Below are 19,071 nucleotides of genomic sequence, written 5' to 3' on the forward strand. Positions count from 1 at the left end.
AGCGCGCCGGAGCGGGGCGCGGCGGCGGGGGACGACGGGCCCTCGCCCGCACGCGACGACGCCCGCGGGCGGGCGGGCGTGTGGCGGCGGCAGACACGGTGAGGGGCCGCGGCGGGCCCGGGAAGCGAAACGCGCCGGGGCGCGGCCCGGGGGACGGGCGGACGGAGCGGACGGGGGAAAGGACGGACAGAGAGAGGACACGAACGACGAGCGAGGCAGCGGCCCACGGCCGGCGCGCCCGCGGACGGGCAACGCCGCCTGGAAGCCGGTAAGCGGGAGAGGAGGGCCGTGGAGCCACCGCCAGGAGCCCGCGCCGGAAACCCAGACGCGAGTCGGCCGCCGGGGTGCGACACGGGGTCTCACCGCCACGGGCCCTCCGGCACAGGGGCGGCCCCGCGGCACCCAAGGCGCGCCGACCGGCCCTCTCCTCGGCACCCTCACGGGGGCCCAACGGCCACCCTCGCCCGACACCGCAGGGCCTCAGGACGGCCCACCCACCGCAAGGCTCTCCCGCCGCACGGGCCGGCGCTGCCCTGCCCCGCCCCGACGCGCACCCAAACAAACGTTCGCGCCGTGCCGGAGCACCCCACCTCCCCCCCGTCGGGTCCGACGACGCTTCACCCGGGGCCGCCTCCAGGGGAGGGACAGCACCCACAACGCGGTGAGGCCACGTTCTGGTCCCAGGACGGGGGGGGTCGGCGGGGGAAAGGCTCGGCGCGGGCGGCCATCGGTCCTGGCAGGGCAGGGGAGGGCCGGCGGCGGCGACGAGGAGGGGCCGCTCGCGCGCAAGAGCGACGGCCGGCAGGGGTCGTGGGTGTGGTCGGGCACCAACCCAGGGAAGGGGAAATCTCGAGACACGACCGCGCCGCCGGGGAAACCACCGCAGGATCCCACCACCCCCACACGTGGGGGCGGCCCCGCGACGCCCAGGACGCCGGCCGGCCTCAGCCAACCCTCGGCGGTTCCTCCCACACCCCGGCCCCGCCCGCCGCCGTACTCGCGCGCAGCAGGCTAACCCCCCCATTCCAGAGGGTAGCCCCTTCCACTCGCTCACTCGTCCGTCTGCGTCTCGTCTGTCCGTCCACCACCACCACCACCCAGCTTCGTCTGGCTCGCCCCCAGGCCTCGCGGCCCGGGGAAACGCTGCCGAGCGAGGCGGCCCGACCCGTGGCCCACGCACCGCCACCGGTGGCTGCGTCTCGGGACCGGAACAGGTGGGGTGGCTCCTCGCGGCGCGGAGACTGGTGGGGGTGGCCCAAGTCGGGGTGGACCGCCTTCACCCTCCCCCCACGGCACGCGCCGGGGAGGCCAAGCCCGCGCACACGCGCGCGCGCGCTCGCACGGCCCCGCGCCAGACGCCGGGCCCGGCCCGGCGGAACCCTCCCCCGACTCGGAGGGGGGAGGCGCGGGCCACAGCAGGCCAAGAACAGCACTCGGCCCCACCGCGGGGCCAGCGCAGCCCACACGCCAAAGCGACGGGGCCCTGCCCACACGCCGCGGCAGTCGCTCCCCGTGGAGAGCGACTGCACGCTCTGGATGGAGGAGCGGCGGCTGGGGGGTCCGGTGCCCCCAAGGCTCCCCTCTCAGATCGCTAGAGAAGGCTTTCTCACCGAGGGCGCATCGCCCCCCACCCAGCGTGCCCCGTTCAGGCCTATGGAAGCCCGCCGACGTGTACGCCAGCCCTCGGCTGGGCAGGAGGGGTCTGCGGTAGGGGTAAGCAGCGGGCCAAGAAGCGAGCGTTCGCGGTCGGGACCGGGGAGAGCCCGTGCGTGCCACCTCGCGAGGAGACGCACCCAAGACCGCGTGGGGACGGGACAGACGCCCGCCCCCCACCGGCACATCACCCGGCCCCACCACGATCGCTCCCACGCCCGGGCGCGAACCCCGCTGAGGGGGACCCACCCGGCGTGCGCCCGGCCACGTCAGTCCCCCCCCCCGGTACAGGGTGAGGACTGACGTTCAGGAGGCGGCCCCGGCCCCACCGAGGGTGGGGAGCGGCCACGCCTCGCTTACCGTCTCGACCCCTCCCCCACGCCTCAAGAGAGGCGCTCGGGAGACACGACCACCGCAGGGGTTACCCGAGAGGACTCGCTGGGGACGGGAAGCGATGCCGCCGCTCGGCCTCGGGCACCTGAGGGACAACCTGGAGCGCTCCAGGGGCACCGCAGAGGACCAAGGCGAGACACGCTCACACCCCGACGAGGGGGTACGTGGCGTGGCGGCGGGGCAGCCCTCCCCCGCCGCGGGGGAGGGCCGCTCGCGAGACAGGACGCCGAGCAGGCGAGGAGGCGAGAGTGTCTGCCGCGTCGCAAGACCCCGGCCCCGCCGACACCACAAGGCACGGGAGACCGAGGTCGGGCCGGAGTCCGCACCCCTGCCTCCCCCCCGCCACCCACGGGCGGCAGAGGAGAGGCGAGGGGCCCGCAGGCAGAACGAGAGGAGAAGCCACGTTCGCCATGAACGTCCCCGTCCCTCGTCTGGCGCGGCTTAGGCCCGGCCCGGGGGAGCATGACTTCACCACATCGGTCAGTTGAGTGAGTGAGCGAGCGAGCGAGCCATGTGGGGCAGGGAGGCCCCAGAGGGGAGGGCCCGGCGAGGACAACCACCAGAGGGGCCTGCTTCAGCCTCGCCAGGCGCCACCCACTCCTCGGTCCTCTCCGAGGAGAGCGGCCAACGACCCCAGGCGGGGAATGCCTGACACGCGGCACGGAGCCTACGGGGGTGGGGTCGTGCCGGCCACCACCGGGTGCCTGCGGCGGGGAGCGCACAGGGTAAAAGACCCACGCCGCCACCTCACCCCACCGCCCTCGGGCCACCAGAGACCGGAGGTGGCACCACGGGCCACGTCAGCCGGACGCACACACGAGAGCCGGCGCGCAGGCCCTGGCGGGCGGCTCAAGTGTCAGAAGCGGAGTCGGCTAACAGGCCAGGGCTCACGCAGAGAGAAGCCCAGAGCCTCGCACGCGTCCGGAGACCCAACACTCGGTGACAGACACCGAGGAAGACCGTGTCAGCACCTATCTGCTGGCAGAAAATGCCCAACACGACGGGAAAAATGACAGCGCCCAGAAACGGGGCGGGTCCACGATTTGCAGGGGGGGACCCCGGGACCTCGGTCCGGCCACCTGCCCCCAGCCCTACCCCCATAAATGGCAGCCCCGAAGCTCTCGGGGGCCATCTGATCGACCGGGGTGGGGGGGGTTGGTAGGGGGAGGGGAGAGGGGAGAGGGGAGAGGGGAGAGGGGAGAGGGGAGAGGGGAGAGGGGAGGGGAGGGGAGGGGAGGGGGATTAGGAGGAGGCTTAGGAGGAGGAGTGGGAATGGGAATGGGAATGGGAAGGGACGAGAGGGAGACGGGATCAGGCCGGGGACGCCCTGCCCTTTTCTCGCCCGCGTGGCCGGGGACTCGGGGAGATGCCACAGAGGCGCCTCCGACGAGAGGGCCCCCCACGAGGGACCGCTCCCGAGCACCGGGCCCCGGGCCCCGGGCCGGGGAAAGCCTGCCTCCCCCACATCCCTCGCAGGACGCCCCCATGCCGGTCCCCGAGTCCGGATGAAGTCTCGGTCCCTCCAACGCCACCGGAACCCACGCGGGCAGGCTTACGGGCCGGGGGGCACCCCCTCCCAGGCCTCCCGCGCCAACAGGGGCCGGCCCAGCCACGTCTCCGGATCCATCGGGACTCAGAAAACATTTCATCCAAGGAGGCGCCTCCGACGACCGGGAACCCCAGCGCGCCCGTCCCCGGCCTCACCGCACTGGGCCCGGGCCGCTCCTCGCCTCAGGAGCAGTCGTCCAAGGGACGCAGACGAGGGCCTGACCACCTAGCCGCCGGCGGCCCGGGCGCGGGACACTCTCTCCCTTTCCCCCGCGGCGGCAAGGCGCAGGCCGTGTCCGATCGGCTCGGGTCGGTCTCCGCGGCTGGAGGGGCACAGGCGGATGCTGGTCGACCAGGCCAGGCCACACGGCTTCCCCCGGCACACGAGATCCCGGGAGCGCGGCGACAGTCACCCCCTCATCATCCTGCGAGTCCAATCTGCGCCGAGAGCAGGACGCGCCCGCGGCTCAGCGCCACGGGGACTGTCACCGCCGGTGTCGCCAGCCTCCCCGAAGTCTGCCTCGGGCCCCGCCGCCGAGCCCCATCCCTTGCCGAGGTCGCCGACGCTCGGGAGAAGAGGGACGATCTCAGAGCGGCAGCCAGATGGCGCCCGACAACCGTCGCCAACGTCCCCGGAACCGATCCCGACCGCCGCCGGCCGCCCAAACGCCCGAGCTCGTCCCGGACTGAGGCGCCGGGCGGCCCCGTGGCGTCCGCCTCGGAGCCCGCTCACCCTCGTCACGGCACGGCACGGCACGGCACGGCACGACACGAGGCGACACGACGCGACGCGGCGCGACGCGACCCCGGCACCAGATCAGGGCGGGGAGGACGGAGGGAGCCGGGGTTTGGCAAGACACGGCCGGCCGGGCGGCTGCCGCGAAGGGGACGCGCTCCCCACGCGATTCCCCGGGCAGGGGAGATCACACGGACACGCCGGCGGGGCCGGGGCCGACGCCGCGGGTGGCCCAGAGCGACCAGGACGAGATCCCGGGTTCCCGGGTGGGAGGTTGGGAAGGGGAGGAGGGGAAGAGGGAGGGAAGGCGGGGGCTGGCAAACCGAAACCAGGCGAGCGCTCAGAGAACAACGCAGGAATCGGCTTTGGAGTCCGTCCTCTCGAATGCGGGAGGTCTTTCGAAAGCAGACAGGCAAAGCCCAGAAGCTAGAAAAGAAAGGATGAAGACCGCGAACCCCATCGAAGCGGAAAGAGAAATCGATCTCGGCACAGATCGCGACAAAGCCCAAAGACAACAAACGGGCGCGTGGGGAAAACGCACTCGCGGTCGGTCGTGAGAACACGGACGTCAGCACGGCTGACCACAACCGCAGGAAGGAGGAGGGAAAACAAAAAAATGCGGGCGGGGGTTCGGGGGGGGCGAGTCGATAGCCACCCGCTCGGTAAATCGAGGTTCAGTGCATCTACACAGAGCAACACTGTGCATGCGCATCCGCGTGTCTGGGTGTGCGTGTGTGTGTCGGTGTGTGTGTTTGACACAGTCAACGTGGACAAGGAAACTGTAGCCCCATCCGAAAAAAAAAAAAAAAAGAAAGAAAAGAAAGGAAAGAAAGAAAGGAAAGAAAGGAAAGAGAGAAAGGAAAGAAAGGAAAGAAAGAAAGGAAAGAAAGGAAAGAAAGAAAGGAAAGAAAGGAAAGAAAGGAAAAAGGAAGGACGGAAGGAAGGAAGGAAGGTAGGAAGGAAGGAAGGAAGGAAGAAAGGAAGTAAGGAAGGAAGGAAGGAAGAAAGGAAGGAAGAAAGAAATGAAGAAAGAAAGGAAGAAAGGAAGGAAGGAAGGAAGGAAGGAAGAAAGGAAGGAAGGAAGGAAGAAAGGAAGGAAGAAAGAAATGAAGAAAGAAAGGAAGAAAGGAAAGGAAGGAAGGAAGGAAGGAAGGAAGGAAGGAAGAAAGAAAGAAAGAAAGAAAGAAAGAAAGAAAGAAAGAAAGAAAGAAAGAAAGAAAGAAAGAAAGAAAGAAAGAAAGAAAGAAAGAAAGAAAGAAAGAAAGAAAGAAAGAAAGAAAGAAAGAAAGAAAGAAAGAAAGAAAGAAAGAAAGAAAGAAAGAAAGAAAGAAAGAAAGAAAGAAAGAAAGAAAGAAAAAGAAAGAAAGAAAGAAAGAAAGAAAGAAAGAAAGAAAGAAAGAAAGAAAGAAAGAAAGAAAGAAAGAAAGAAAGGAAACATGAAAACAAACGACAAAACCCACCACCAAAGGGAAATCAAGTTGTAGAACTACTCTGGGGTTTAAAAACAAAAACAAAAACACCGTAGAAAAAGCACAACCGCAGCCCATCAGGGGTTCCTCTCCTCAACAGTCCAAGAACTCGGTCAACTCCACCTCCTAGAAGCCAGAAAACCAGGGATGAAACACACGCAGGAGATCCAAACGGACGTTTTCAGTTTAAAAGAAAAGAAAAATTTATTTTTTTCCTCCCCCAAATGGGGGAGGGGGCGAGGGGGAGGATGGAGCGTAGAACTCAGCGGCAGAGTGCCTGCCCAGCACGCGCGAGGTCCAGGGTTCGATCTTCAGGACTTCCGTTCAAGTCAATAAGGAAGTCGGTAAGTCAGGCAATCACTAAGTCAGGCAACAAACCAGCAAAAGAAACGAATTACCTCCCCTCCCCGAATAAACAAACAACCACCGAAAGCAACAACAGCAGCAAGAACCAAAAAAAAAAAAGGCCTAAATAAATAAATAAATGTAAGTAAGTAAATAAATAAATAAGTAAACAAACAAACACAATTTAAAAAAGGGGAAAACGCACACATTTCCGTTTCTAAGAGATATCCGGACAGGCCCAGAACCTGGAATCTCGACAGCAAGTTCCAAAAACAAGCAGAAAGTGCCTGCTCCTGACGGAACACGTGATAGAGACCTCCGTTCGAGATGGGGCCGGGTGGGCGGGCTGGCAGGCGGACACAGAGCACTCGACTCATACCTGACAGAATCCGCTCTCCGACAGAAGACAGAAGGCAACACGGAACAGGGGTTGGTGGTGGGGGCGAGGGGGAGAGGGCGAAACGGAGGTGGAGGAAAGCCATTAGGGAAAACAGGACAGAAGTCCCTCAAAACATTCCACAGAAAACTCCTGGAAGACCCGGCAGTTCCACTACGGGCCCGCAGATGGACGAATGGACAGTGCCACGTGGTCTGGAGAGACCTATACCTAGAGGGGATGATGTTAACTAAGTGACTTAAGTTCGAGAGGGATGTTGTCACTTCGAGGCAGAATCCCCAAGACAATACGCAGGAACACATGCAAGGAAGCTGAAACAGGCTCATGGATACCAAGAAGGAACAATGAGTGCAATGGGTGAGGGAGAGGAAAAAGTACAAGCTTCCAGTTAACTCCAATTAATAAATACACAAATTACGGGAGGTCATGGACAGCAGGGCGAGTAGAGTCAATCCATACTATTGTCATGACGCTGTCCGGTGACGGATCCGTAACCAGACTCATCACGGTGATCATCGTGGAACATGGAAGAATCCCGAATCGCTATGTTGGACACGTGAAAACGGACATCCCATTGTCAGGTCAATTATGAGAGAGAGTAGGAGAGAGAGAGACAGAGAGAGAGAGAGAGAGAGAGAGAGAGAGAGAGAGAGAGAGAGAGAGAGAGAATTCTCACTGTCTTACCGGAAAAAAAAAAAAAAAAAAAAAAAGAGTTCAGTGAGATAAAGAGTGGATGTAGGTGAGGGCAATAGGTGGAGGAGATGAAAACCACGACGGCGACACATGTGCGGCATCCCACACGGTGGCAGTGCAGTGTGATCCTATGCATGCTCAGCTGTCTCCTAGCCACCTCCAAGTTGACATCCAGGGTCATCCTTTTAGGTTTCGTGGCTGCACCTTCGTCTGTCTCGGGCAATACTCTCCCTTGATTTTCCATGGGGGAAGGGAGGTGGGGTGGCCGGGCGGGCCACACCACGACACACCGCGTCGCGCGTGACCTGGAAAACAGATACACACCCGCCCACCACCCACGGGCTCCGAAATCGGTCACTGGTCACGACGCACACTTCGTCGGTCCCTTACGGAGCGATGGCGGACCAAACAGGCAGCGGCCAACTTTGTCGTGCACACAATGACGGTTCGTCCCTCGTGGAAACAAACTGATGACGAGACAGCGTGGTCAGGGGGCGGGTGTCCTTTCAGGAAGACAGAGTCATTGAAAGTCCCGCACACGGGAACTGTGCCAAGGGAGATCTCCATCACCCTACCCAACCCTGATCCAAATTCTCGTTCGGGCAGCTAAGGGTCAAGGTCAAAGTTTCTTTCTTCCCGGGGCAGGGGTCCTTTTGGGCCTCGATGGTTGTTCAACTGGAGAGATCACCCTTGGGCTGCATATACACTTCGGGGTGGTCCATAGGGTTCCACGACAGTCCCGCCACCAGGCAGGTGGTTCCACCTGATGAAACCGGTCTGGTCTTTCGTTCCAGGAAGACAAAGGTCCGTGGCTGAAGCCAACGAGAAACCCAGGGTGTGAGTCCGGAGCGCCACCAGTCAGGAAGATGTCTAGGCGTCGGGCTCGAAGAGGCTCGGGTGGCCTGAAAAACGCATGCGGGTTCAGGTCCACTTTCTGAGTGGCCTCCACAGCAACGGGCAGGAGGAGGGTCTCGAGAGGGGACACGGCAGTGACCTCTCTCCAGCGGATGTCCAGCTGCTCAGCCCGGCTCGGCGGGGCTTCAGGGAAAGGGCGGCTTTGGTTCTCGAGGATGCCAAGTCCAAAGCGGGAGAACCATGGGCAACGGGAGTCGGAAGAGCGTTGGCCAACCATCGGAGAAAACTCGAAGCACGCGTGACGTGGCCCAGCGTATCAGTGGAAGGCGGGGCGGGGCGGGGAGGGGGAGGGTGGCGGGAAGCACGCAAAGATGATGACACAGAACCGCATTCTCATCTCTATCACGCTGTACGAGAGTTTCCACTGAGACATGCTCCCCTTCCCCTGGTCTCTCCAAGGACGCGCATTTCTACCAAAAAATCACCCCCATTCAGACTTGTCGGCTGGCCAGATCAGCATACTTCCACGAAATTCGGCCTGAAGAGGGACAGACGTCCACGAAGCATAGCCATCGCCCCTAGAGGCTCTCGGACACCCGCTCTGCTGGAACGTTTCCTAAGGACGGCAGACGAAGACGGTCTCCACATGCTTTCCAGGAGACGTTCCTCAGAACGAGACCGTGACTGTTCCGAAGCCCGAATCGGTCACAGCAAATGTTCACGAGGAAGTCACGGTGAACCATCTGGGACACCAGTCTTTCCCAACCGGTCCACGTAGGGACACGATTTGGTCCTAGCCAGAAACAGACACTTTCTCCTCACAGCATCCTTTTATTTTAATTTAATTTAATTTAATTTATTTTATTTTATTTTATTTTATTTTATTTTATTCTGTTTCATTTTGTTTTGTTTTATTGTATTGTATTGTATTGCATTGTATTGTATTGTATTGTATTTTATTGTATTGTATTGTATTGTATTGTACTGTATTGTATTGTATTGTATTGTATGTTTACATATGTACGTATGTAAGTAAGTATGTATGTATTCCGGTCTGTCTGTCTGTCTGTAGGTCCATCCATCCTCCGAAGGTATACCAGTCATGTCGGCCAACACACTGACAGATCTCGAGTCTTTTCTGTCAGAAAGATATTAAAGCACGTCCCCTTCGACTCATGGAGCCAGGAACGAACGCTTCCGTATCTCATCTTCTTTGGAAACGATCTAAACATTCCAGGGACGTCGCCAGATGCTTCAGTTGCAAGGGACCAAAAACTACGTGGAGGAGGCACCAATTTTTCAGAGATGGACCGCCTCCCCCCCCCCCCACACACACACTACCCCCTCGGACTGCTTGGGGTGTGAACACTTCCTGAGACTTGAGACCGAGCCAACCATCGCTCCCAGACTCTTTTTTTTTTTTTTTTTTTTCCTGGCTGACACGTTTTATGACAGAGATAACCCACAGGAACTTAATGGATTCGGGGTAAACCTAGGGAGGCGAAAAGTTTCACCTCGAATGCTGCTCGTCACAATCAAGACATGGCTCTTTTCACGAGACCGATCCCTTGACATTTGCTTTTCTGGATGAAAGGATCTGTCCTAGATCATGTCAACCTGAAGGAAAACATTTGGGTTCCTTCCTGTTCGCATTCCCTGCCTGCATGTTCCCTTGAAAACCAGTTCCATAGAGCTCTTTCATGAATGAACTCTGGCAAGTGTATGTGGAGGAAGAAACATGCCAGGCCTACAAGCCGGGGACATACACAAGTGCCTACATGCATACATGCATACATGGGACCGGGCCCTTTCCAGATCCTTGGACGGCAGTACCATAGAAATGAGGATGGCTTCCACAAGACTCTCAGGCAAGCCAAGCTCTTTTGCGAAAGCGATAGCTTGTGCACAAAGGAGAAGGTGGCATGAGGGGAGAGGGAGGGGGAGTGCCAGCTCCCTGAGCAGCAGGGGCCATGCTTTTCTACCTAAAGGAAGGGCTTTGTCTCAGGATCACTGATCACTTCCATAAATCATCCGATATCTTGGATCGGCCGCAGGCGGCTCCAGGGTGAAGAGCCATCGCCCCAGGCTCTGTGGGGAATAGAGAAGACTTCCGTGAGGGGAAAGAAACGCATGAGAATTTTCTGCAAGAAAGCTCAGGAACAGATAATGTAAACACGGAGAGTTGAGCTTCCTGTCTCGTGACAACTAGGTCTACTGGGTCATGTCACAGAGAGCAAGCGAATCCTTTATTCCCCTGAGCCTTTTTCTTTTTCTTTCTCTATCTTTCTTTGTTCTTTGTTCCCTTTAGAGTGTGTGTGTGTGTCTGTGTGTGTGTGTGTGTGTGTGTCTGTGTGTCTGTGTGTGTGTGTGTGTGTGTGTGTGTCTGTGTGTGTGTCTGTGTGTGTCTCTGAAACTCAGGTACTGCCCTGTCTCATACAGACGAGACCAGCAGATCGACATGACCAGAGATTTTGTAGCTTTCATTTAAAAACTATAGGTCACTCACGAGTCGGGTAGGACGGGTGCTGCGTCCAGCGCAGCTCGGGACCGTGTCTGAGGACGGGCGACGCAAGAATGAAGAAACAAAGAGACCAAGTAAAGAGCGAAAATGGGACCAGGGGACTCAAGGTCTCGTGGATCTAGAGTGCCAAAAGCCTGGTCGACATCCTGTTTATTGGGAGTATACGGCTCAGGGAAAAAAAAAAAAAGAAATGCGATCAAAGAGGTGGGGCTTTAGATATTTCATGCCAGAAGCACGAAGTTCTGCTTGCTGGCTAACTGATTCATTTCAGGCCTATCCCTTCCAGGAACAATCACCCTCCTCGGGGGATGCAAAATTTCTAAGTGTATCCTGTGATTGCCTCTGGGACATCTCGAGATAGCAAATATTTCCCCGGGGTTAAACCACATGCTTTCCTGCCAGAACCAAGTTCTGTTAATGGATGATCTGGCTTCCCATGACCGTCCATTGTTTTACCCTAAGGAAATATCTGCCATCTGTTGCGCCCTCACGGTCAATCTCAGGATTGCCCCTCACACAATTTCTTGAGCATCATACATGTTATAGGTCATCGACTGTGTAAAACATGAAAACAAAGCAGGCGTGTGCATTTTTAAGCAAGTAAGTGTGAATGTAAGATTTTACGCTCATGGAAATGCTGGTGCAGCTTGGTTTCTAGTTGCTGGTTCTCCAGCAGCTTGTTTCCCAGCAGACGCGTAGGACACTAGAGAACCCACTCACTCAGAAAGAACCGATGGGACGGGTAAGGTTTTTCGGCTCGGAGGGTGAAAGCTTTTAAACTCTGTGTGGAAAAAAGACGTTTCAGGTGTATATTTCTCCTTAAGAAGGCTGCGAATTAGAGTTTCGACGAGGGAGACCACGCAGCAGTGTGTACGTTTAAAAAGGCCTCCGCGTGCCCCTCCCCACCCTTTTTTGTTTGTTTGTTTCTTCCATTCGGTTTCAGGTTCTACCTGATTCAGCCCCCTGGCCTCAGTCTCAGGCCACTGTGGGCTATGCAGACAGACGTTTCTGACGTTGTCGAGATGGACAAGATAAGGAGGGTTCCCCCCAGAGAACTGGGCCGCTGCTTCTATGAGATCAAAAAGCTGACCTACTCATCCAGTTCTATGTTTAGAAATTTGCTCCTTTCTGGGAAAGCGTAGAGCTCTGCGGTAGAGTGCGTGCTCAGCATGCACAAGGCCTTGGGCTCAGTCCCCAGTGCCACCACTGAAAACGTATAATAAATCTAAATAATTAATTGAAACGTAGATAAAGACACCTAATGACCCGTCCCCCCTCCAAAAAGATAAAAACTTCTTGTTAAAAAAATTTTTTTTTATTTTATTTTTTTATTTTTTCAGTTAAAAAGGCAGGAGGAGGACGAGGACGAGGACGAGGACGAGGAGGACGAGGATGAGGAGGAGAAATTAGCTTCTTTCCAACAAGGAGATTTCCAGGTCAAATGGAGAGCCAAATATTTCTATGCTCTAAAACTTCAGCTTTCCACGTATCCTGGCGTCAAAACGTCGGCACGGGTAAAGATTGTTCATCATTCTGTGACTATGCACTTGCTGCATTTTGGAGTGTTCATCTGTCCTTTCTCTTAGGAATAGATGATCATCAGAAATAGCAGTTCTGTTGATTAAACCCCCTTTTGACATATCGTTGTTTCCTGGTCACTAAAGTTACCTAATAATCACTTCACAGTCTATGGAAGTCAAATCATTGTGCTGTACACCTGAAACTGATAGAGGGCTGTATGTCAAACCTATGTCAATAAAACTGAAAAAAGAAAAGAAGAAGAAGAAGAAAAGAAAAGTCTGCTTGCTCGGGGCATCCGGTAAAGGCCCTCTTTCTGAGCGCACAAGGCAACCTCGGGCCGATTCACCCTGTCCCTGAAGAAGGGCAAAAATCCTCCACTCTATCTCCCGTTAGGTCCCGGACACTAGCCAGAGTTCCTCCTCCCTCAACCCCCACCCCGTTCCTGCGTCACACTGTGTGGGCTCAGGCACACAACCTATCGCTTTCCTTTAGCGTGTGGAATGAATATCGCCCGAAGGGAATTTCCTTTGTTGTCGTTTAAATAAACTGACGTGTTAATAAGTGCTCTGGAGGGACACATTCCCTTTGACCTGATCAGCCATAGTGACATCCCATGACCCAGGAATGTACAATATCATGGATTGGAAAGGATCTTAGAATTCAGAAATCATGGTGACGTGGGTCTGATGACCTAGCTGGCTCCATACAAACCAAGAGATGAAGGTGCCCAACGTTTTCACTCGATGCTGCCTAAGTTCTTGACAGTCACTTTAAAAAAGGAAAAGGAAAATTTGCATGGCACGCTTAGTTTTGAGAATGCTATCTGACTGCATGGTGGAACGCAAGGAAAAGCCGTGACGCTCGCCCACGGTATCGAGAGAAACGCAGAACCGTGTTTCTGGTAGCTTTCTTCACCGCTGCGCAAAGGCGGGAGCGACCGCTACCTCACGCAGAGGAGGAGAGGACGGGTTTCTCGGCCCCGTCACGCAATGCCAGGCAGAAGAAGCCTTCTCCGATGAGACAGAAGCGTGTCAAAGCGCATCCCTGCGTCGAAGGCTTCGGTTTCCCGGGGAAGGGGGTCGAGCCGAGGGACCCAGGCCCCCACGTCAGTCAGTCTTTCACTGGATTCACTGGCCTCGCTGTTACTCCTCAGCGATGGCCCCTCAGATTGCTCTCGTGTGTCTTTACCTTCTGGCTTTAGGAAGGACTTTAAACTTCGGCTGAGGGGCGGGACACCCAGAAGGGTTCTTTCAGTTCACCCCATCTTAGGTATTGCCATATCCAACACGTTGGTTTTCATCCCATCGTGGACCTACCTACCGGAGAGTTTCGCTGCTTAAAAGTCCCCTGTGCTCCACCTATTCATCAACAACCCCCCGCCACAACACACACACCCACACACCCACACACACACACCCACACACCCACACACACACACACCCACACAGACAACCTTCACCACCACCACCCCCGACCCCACTCATCTTTTCACCCTCTCTGGGGCTTTTGCCCTTTTGAGAATGAATGTCATCCAGAGCCGGTACCCTACAGGATGCCACCTTTTCAGATTGGCTTCTTTCAGGGAGTCAGGGGCACGCAGAAACGGCCCCGCCTGTCTCCCACAGGTCTCTCGGCTCCACGGGTCCCTGGTTTCCTTTTTAGAGCCAAATCACATGCTGTGGCACGGACCTAGCCCGGGCGACGTGTCCCTTCACCTCTTGAAGGACGCGTCTGTCCCGGTCGCCTCCACGGTTCCGGCAGTGATGAAGCAAGCCCCTCCACACCCCCACCCCCACCCCGCCCACCGTCCAGGTCCGTCCGCGTTCAGGTTTCCGCGTGGACGGAGCCCCGAGGGCTAGGCCTCAGGGTGAGAGTGGTATGGCGGGTGGCAGGTGGCGCACTGAAGGGTCCCAAATCCGGAGGATGCCGGCAAGGAAGGTCGCCAGGTCAAAACCTTCCTTCCCTCCCTCCGTCTCCTTAGGGTGGATGGCTGGGCCCGTGAATTCAGAGAGGACACGAGACACATGCTGTGAGCCGAGATTTCCAAGCCAGGAGACCTGGTGGAGGGTAAAGAAACGAGTTGATTGGGGGGGCGGGGGCGATGGGGGGGGGCTCTTAGGACTGCAGCCCAGGAGACACAGATGCAAGAAAGAAGCACTGGAAGTGTGTGTCATCAGACTACCCCACGGGGCAAGTGGAGAAGGGGAAACGAAAGAAAACACACCACAAGAGCAAGGCGGGAACTTTGAAACGACCAGGCTGCGGCTAGCAGCTGCTGGCAGATTTGTTTTTGAAACCGGTTGGTGGTGCCCTTGAGCTTGATACAGTTCTGACCACTCATGCCCCCCCTCCCCCCATTGATGCCGGTGTCGGGACCCAGGGGAGGCCACCCCAAACATGTATGTGCCTCCGTGGCACACGGATGGGTTAGAAATGAGAGTGACCGAAGAAGCCGAGGGGCCAGCAGACGCAAGAGGGACCCTCAGACTCTTCTTTCTGTCTCCCTGAAAGCGGGAAATCGATCACTTCCGTGGAGGGTGCCCTCCCTGCATCTGGACTTAGGAAAACACCCTGATCACCCACTGAGAGCCTTCAGGCCCCGGAAGCCTAGAGAAACCAACCAACCTCGTGACTTCTTTCAGGGGCTTCCCCCCCTCCCCAAAACCCAAACTCCGTCTCGATTCTTCACGGACGGGTCACCCAAAACCAAAGGCTCTCAGCCCGGCCCATTTCGCACAAAGGGCTGATTTCTTGTCCTAAAACGGAGAAAAGCTGCCTGCTTCGGGGACACATGAGTGCTTGAATGAAAGACAGTAGGTTCCCTGTCGCTCCTGCTCAACGATCCGTCTGGGGTCCATTTTTGGATCAGTCCAGCCCAGAGAACTCAAGATGTGTAGAGGGAGGGGACAACGTCCCCCTCCCTGAAACAGGACTATGTCTGCAACAAAGTTCCTCCCACTGGCCGTCCAGCTCCATTTTGGATGACTGAATCCTGGTTCACCTCATTTGGGTGTTTTGTTTTTGTTTCTGTTTTTGTTTTTGTTTCTGTTTTTGTTTTTGTTTTTGTTTTTGATTAATAGACTTTATTTCCTAGAGCAGTTTCAGGCTCACAGCAGAATTGAGCAGAAAATACAGAGAGTTCTCACATAGCCCTCCCCACCCACGCATATATCCTCCACTCCCCTCAACATCTCTCATCAGTGTGGCCTATTTGGTAAAACTGATGATCCGACATGGACACGTTATTATCCATCAAAGTCCATAGTTTACAGGACGGTTCACTCTTGAGGTTGTACGTTCTATGGGTTTTGACAAATGTACAATGACATGCAGCCACCACTATGGTATCCTACAGAATAATTTCATCGCCTTAAAAATCCCTCACGCTGCATCTGTTCATTCCTCCTTCCCTCCCTCTCCCCAAACCCCTGGATACCATGATCTTTTGATTGTTTCTAGAGCTTTGCCTTTTCCAGGATGTCATTTGGTTGGAATTGTACAGTTGGTAACAATTTTCAGACCGGTTTCTTTGATTTAGTAAGATGTCTTTTAAGTTTCTTCCATGTCTTTCACGGCTTGATAGCTAATTTCCTTGTCTTTCGTTCTTTTTTATTTATTTATTTTTTTAAAATGTTTTTACTGCACATATATTTTTAATTTACATATATGTACTGTTCATTGTTTCCAGGAAGGTTTAGAGCTTTAGCTTTTTAAACTTACATACTTATCAAAGGAATAAAGCCAACCACAAAAGAAGAATGAATTCAAAAAGATACACACACCCTGCTATTAACAGCAACATCATTTATGATTGCCAAGATACGGAAGCATCCTAAGTGCACATCAACATTTGAATAGATAAAGAAGAGGGGACACACACACACACACACACACACACACACACACACACACACACATACACACACGTAATGGAATACAATTCACCCATGAGAAAGAAGGATATTTTGCCATTTGTGGCCCTTCCTTTCCTTTTTTTTTTTCCCCCTCCACTTTAAAAACCAGAATTTTATAACTGGGATAAACACTTCCATTGAGTCAAAAACAGTAAAATGCCTAGAAATAAACTTAATCGAGGAGGTTATCTATACTCCAGAATCTGAAATGACACAAAGAAATGGAAAGATGCCTTGTGCTCTTGCATTGGAAGAATCAATACTATCAACATGGCCACACTATCCAAAGCAATCCGCAGGTTCCATGCAACCCCTGTCAAAATACTCACGACATTCCTCACAGAACTAGAACAAACAATTTCAAAATTTTTAAGGAACAACGGAAGACCCTAAACAGGCAAAGCAATCTTTCGAAGGTCTCCTCTCCCTCCCTCCCTCCCTCCCTCCCTCCCTCTCTCTCTCTCTCTTTCTCTCTCTCTCTCTCTCTCTCTCTCCCCCCCTCTCTCCCCCTCTCTCTCTCCCTCTCTCCCCCCCTCCCTTTCTCTGTCATCTTTTTGTTCTCTTTTCTTAGGATTTGATGACTTGAGACCATCCTTTATCATTCCTTGTAAAGCCGGCTTGATGGTGCTGAAATCTTGTAGCTTTTGTTTATCTGTGAAGCTTTTGATTTCTCCCTCAAATCTGAACGAGAGCCTTGCTGAATAGAGTATTCTTACCTGTCAGTTTTCCCCTTTCATCACTTTAAGTATGTTGTGCCACCCACTTCTGGCCTGTAGAGTTTCTGCTGAAAAATCAGCTGATAACCTTACGGGAGTTCCCTTGTATGTTATTTGCTGCTTTTCTCTCGTTCATTTTAATATTTTCTCCTTATCCTTAGTTTTGGTCAATTTGATGACGATGTGCCTCGGTGTGTTCCCGTATGGTACTCTCTGCACTTCCACCTCATTTGGTTATTTAAAGGATCTTCAGTCTGTTCAATTCATAGGAGAGAACTTCCACGTGTATTTCTTCTCAGTTTTATGAAACAAAGAAGGACCCAGGAAACTGGCAAAACATAAATGCTTTTCTATTGGGTTGAGCAAAGACAGGCCCTGGCCGGGGACGGGGGGGGCGGTGCTGGAGGGTCGGGGGGGCGGTGTAGAGAAGGATATAGATCATTGTTAGAGTGCCTGCTTAGCATGCATGATGCCCTGGGTTCAATCCCCAGAACCACCATTAAAATAAATAAATAACCTAATCAAACCCATCCCCCTCCTCCCCCCCCCAAAAAAAAGAAGGAGAAAAGAGTGAGAGACAGAGACAGAGACAGACCATCGGGAAAAGTAGCTGCACTAATACTTCCAAGAAACAGGACAACATAAAGATAATGGAAGAAATGCTGGATAGTGAACAGCCACGGGTGGTTGGCACAGACCCATAGCTTCTGGACTCGCAAAAAAAAAAAAAAAAAAAAAAAAAAAAAAAAAAGAATATGAGAATCATATGGATCAGGAGATTGGGTCTGAATTTTGTGCCGTTTGACTTGTGCCAGTTACAAAGGTCATGCACAAGGAAGATGACTGGCTACTTTATTGTCTGAAATGAGACACTTGAAAGTGAAAGGAGGTGCTATACAATCGTGCCTGGACTGGGATTTTTCTAAGGGAGCCCAAATCCTTTACAATATATATCATGTTTTCAAAAATGAATATCATTCCTGGACAACATTTAAGCAATTTTTTTCTGTGTTATCAGTAAACATTTTTAAAAAATCAGTAAGAAAGGAAGAGGGAGAGAGAAAGAGAGAGAACAGGAGTAACTATACGCGCGCGTGCGTGCATGCATGTGTGTGTGTGTGTGTGTGCGCGCACGTGTGTTGAGGTGGGGGCCTAAAAGAGGGTGAGGATTCTTTTCATCGAGGTCTGTTTGTACAGAATTCTCTCCTTCTCCGCTTTACACTGTGAAGGAAAAGCCCAGCTGGGCTAACAAGCTAAGTCGCAAATCTAAGTGTAACAAGTGTCGGATTACTGATCTGAGTTCTGCTGGGCTAACTCGTAAATCTAAATTAATAAGTGCCGGTTTGCTGATTCCCTGTTCATATTTTGCTAGCCAGCTGGATTTTCAAAGAGACATATCTGGCCTTGAAATGTTGGTTTGCTGCCTCACTGCCTCTACTTTCGTGATAATGATGTTGCTAAAGCTATTGCGTGCCTATTGGCCGAATACCCCAAGCTGGTACTTAACCCTATAAAACCTCATGTGCACGTCTTGGAGGTGCTCAAGGCTTAGGAGCAGAAGCCCCTCTGAGCCCGCCGGCGTAATAAATCTGAGTACTCCAACCCTCCGAGTGGTGCTTGTTTCTTGGCCGGCCTGTCATTTCCATAACAGCACCGTTGACAATAAGAACGTCACTCTCGTTCCGGCATAAAGAAGACATCTGGGGAGGGTGGGGTGGGGGGTGGGGTGTAGATCTATGTTATGTCCTGATTCCAGGAAGGAAAGGGGCAAGGGTCAGCGTGCCCTTCTTTCTGGGGTATCTGTCTGTTCGCTTTTGGTGTTCGGCTGGTTTGGTTATTTCAGCTTTCTGTTTGGTTCCTTTCACAGATCCAGTGGCTCAAAACAGCATTCTGATTTTCTTTTCTCCTGGGGTTTGGTTTTTGATAGGTAGAGGGACAGGGCCCACGCAGGGGTGGGGGTGGGGGTCACTGTGCCGGAGAAAGGGAGGCGGCTGTGGTGAAATCATCGAGCAGAGGGGATTTCTACGAGAGGGACTCTCCGAAGTGAATGGGGTCCAAGGAGATCAGCAGGGTTTCTGTGTGCTCATTTGGTTTTGTTCGTGCGTGTGTTTGTTTTTTCTGGACGAGGCCAAAGAACTCTTCAGGTGGAGGTGTGTGTCCAAAGGGTCTGACAGGATGGGAGGATGCGGGGCGAGTCAGTCCATGTGCCCAGAAAGAGAGAGAATCTGTCATAGCTGAGACTCAGGCCTTTTTCAGACCTAGGCCCAGAGAGCAGTTCGGCTCCGAGCATTCACGGAGAAGTTCGCCGCC

The sequence above is a fragment of the Camelus dromedarius genome, chromosome 15 (genome assembly GCF_036321535.1).
Source record: "Camelus dromedarius isolate mCamDro1 chromosome 15, mCamDro1.pat, whole genome shotgun sequence".
NCBI classification, from domain to species: domain Eukaryota; kingdom Metazoa; phylum Chordata; class Mammalia; order Artiodactyla; family Camelidae; genus Camelus; species Camelus dromedarius.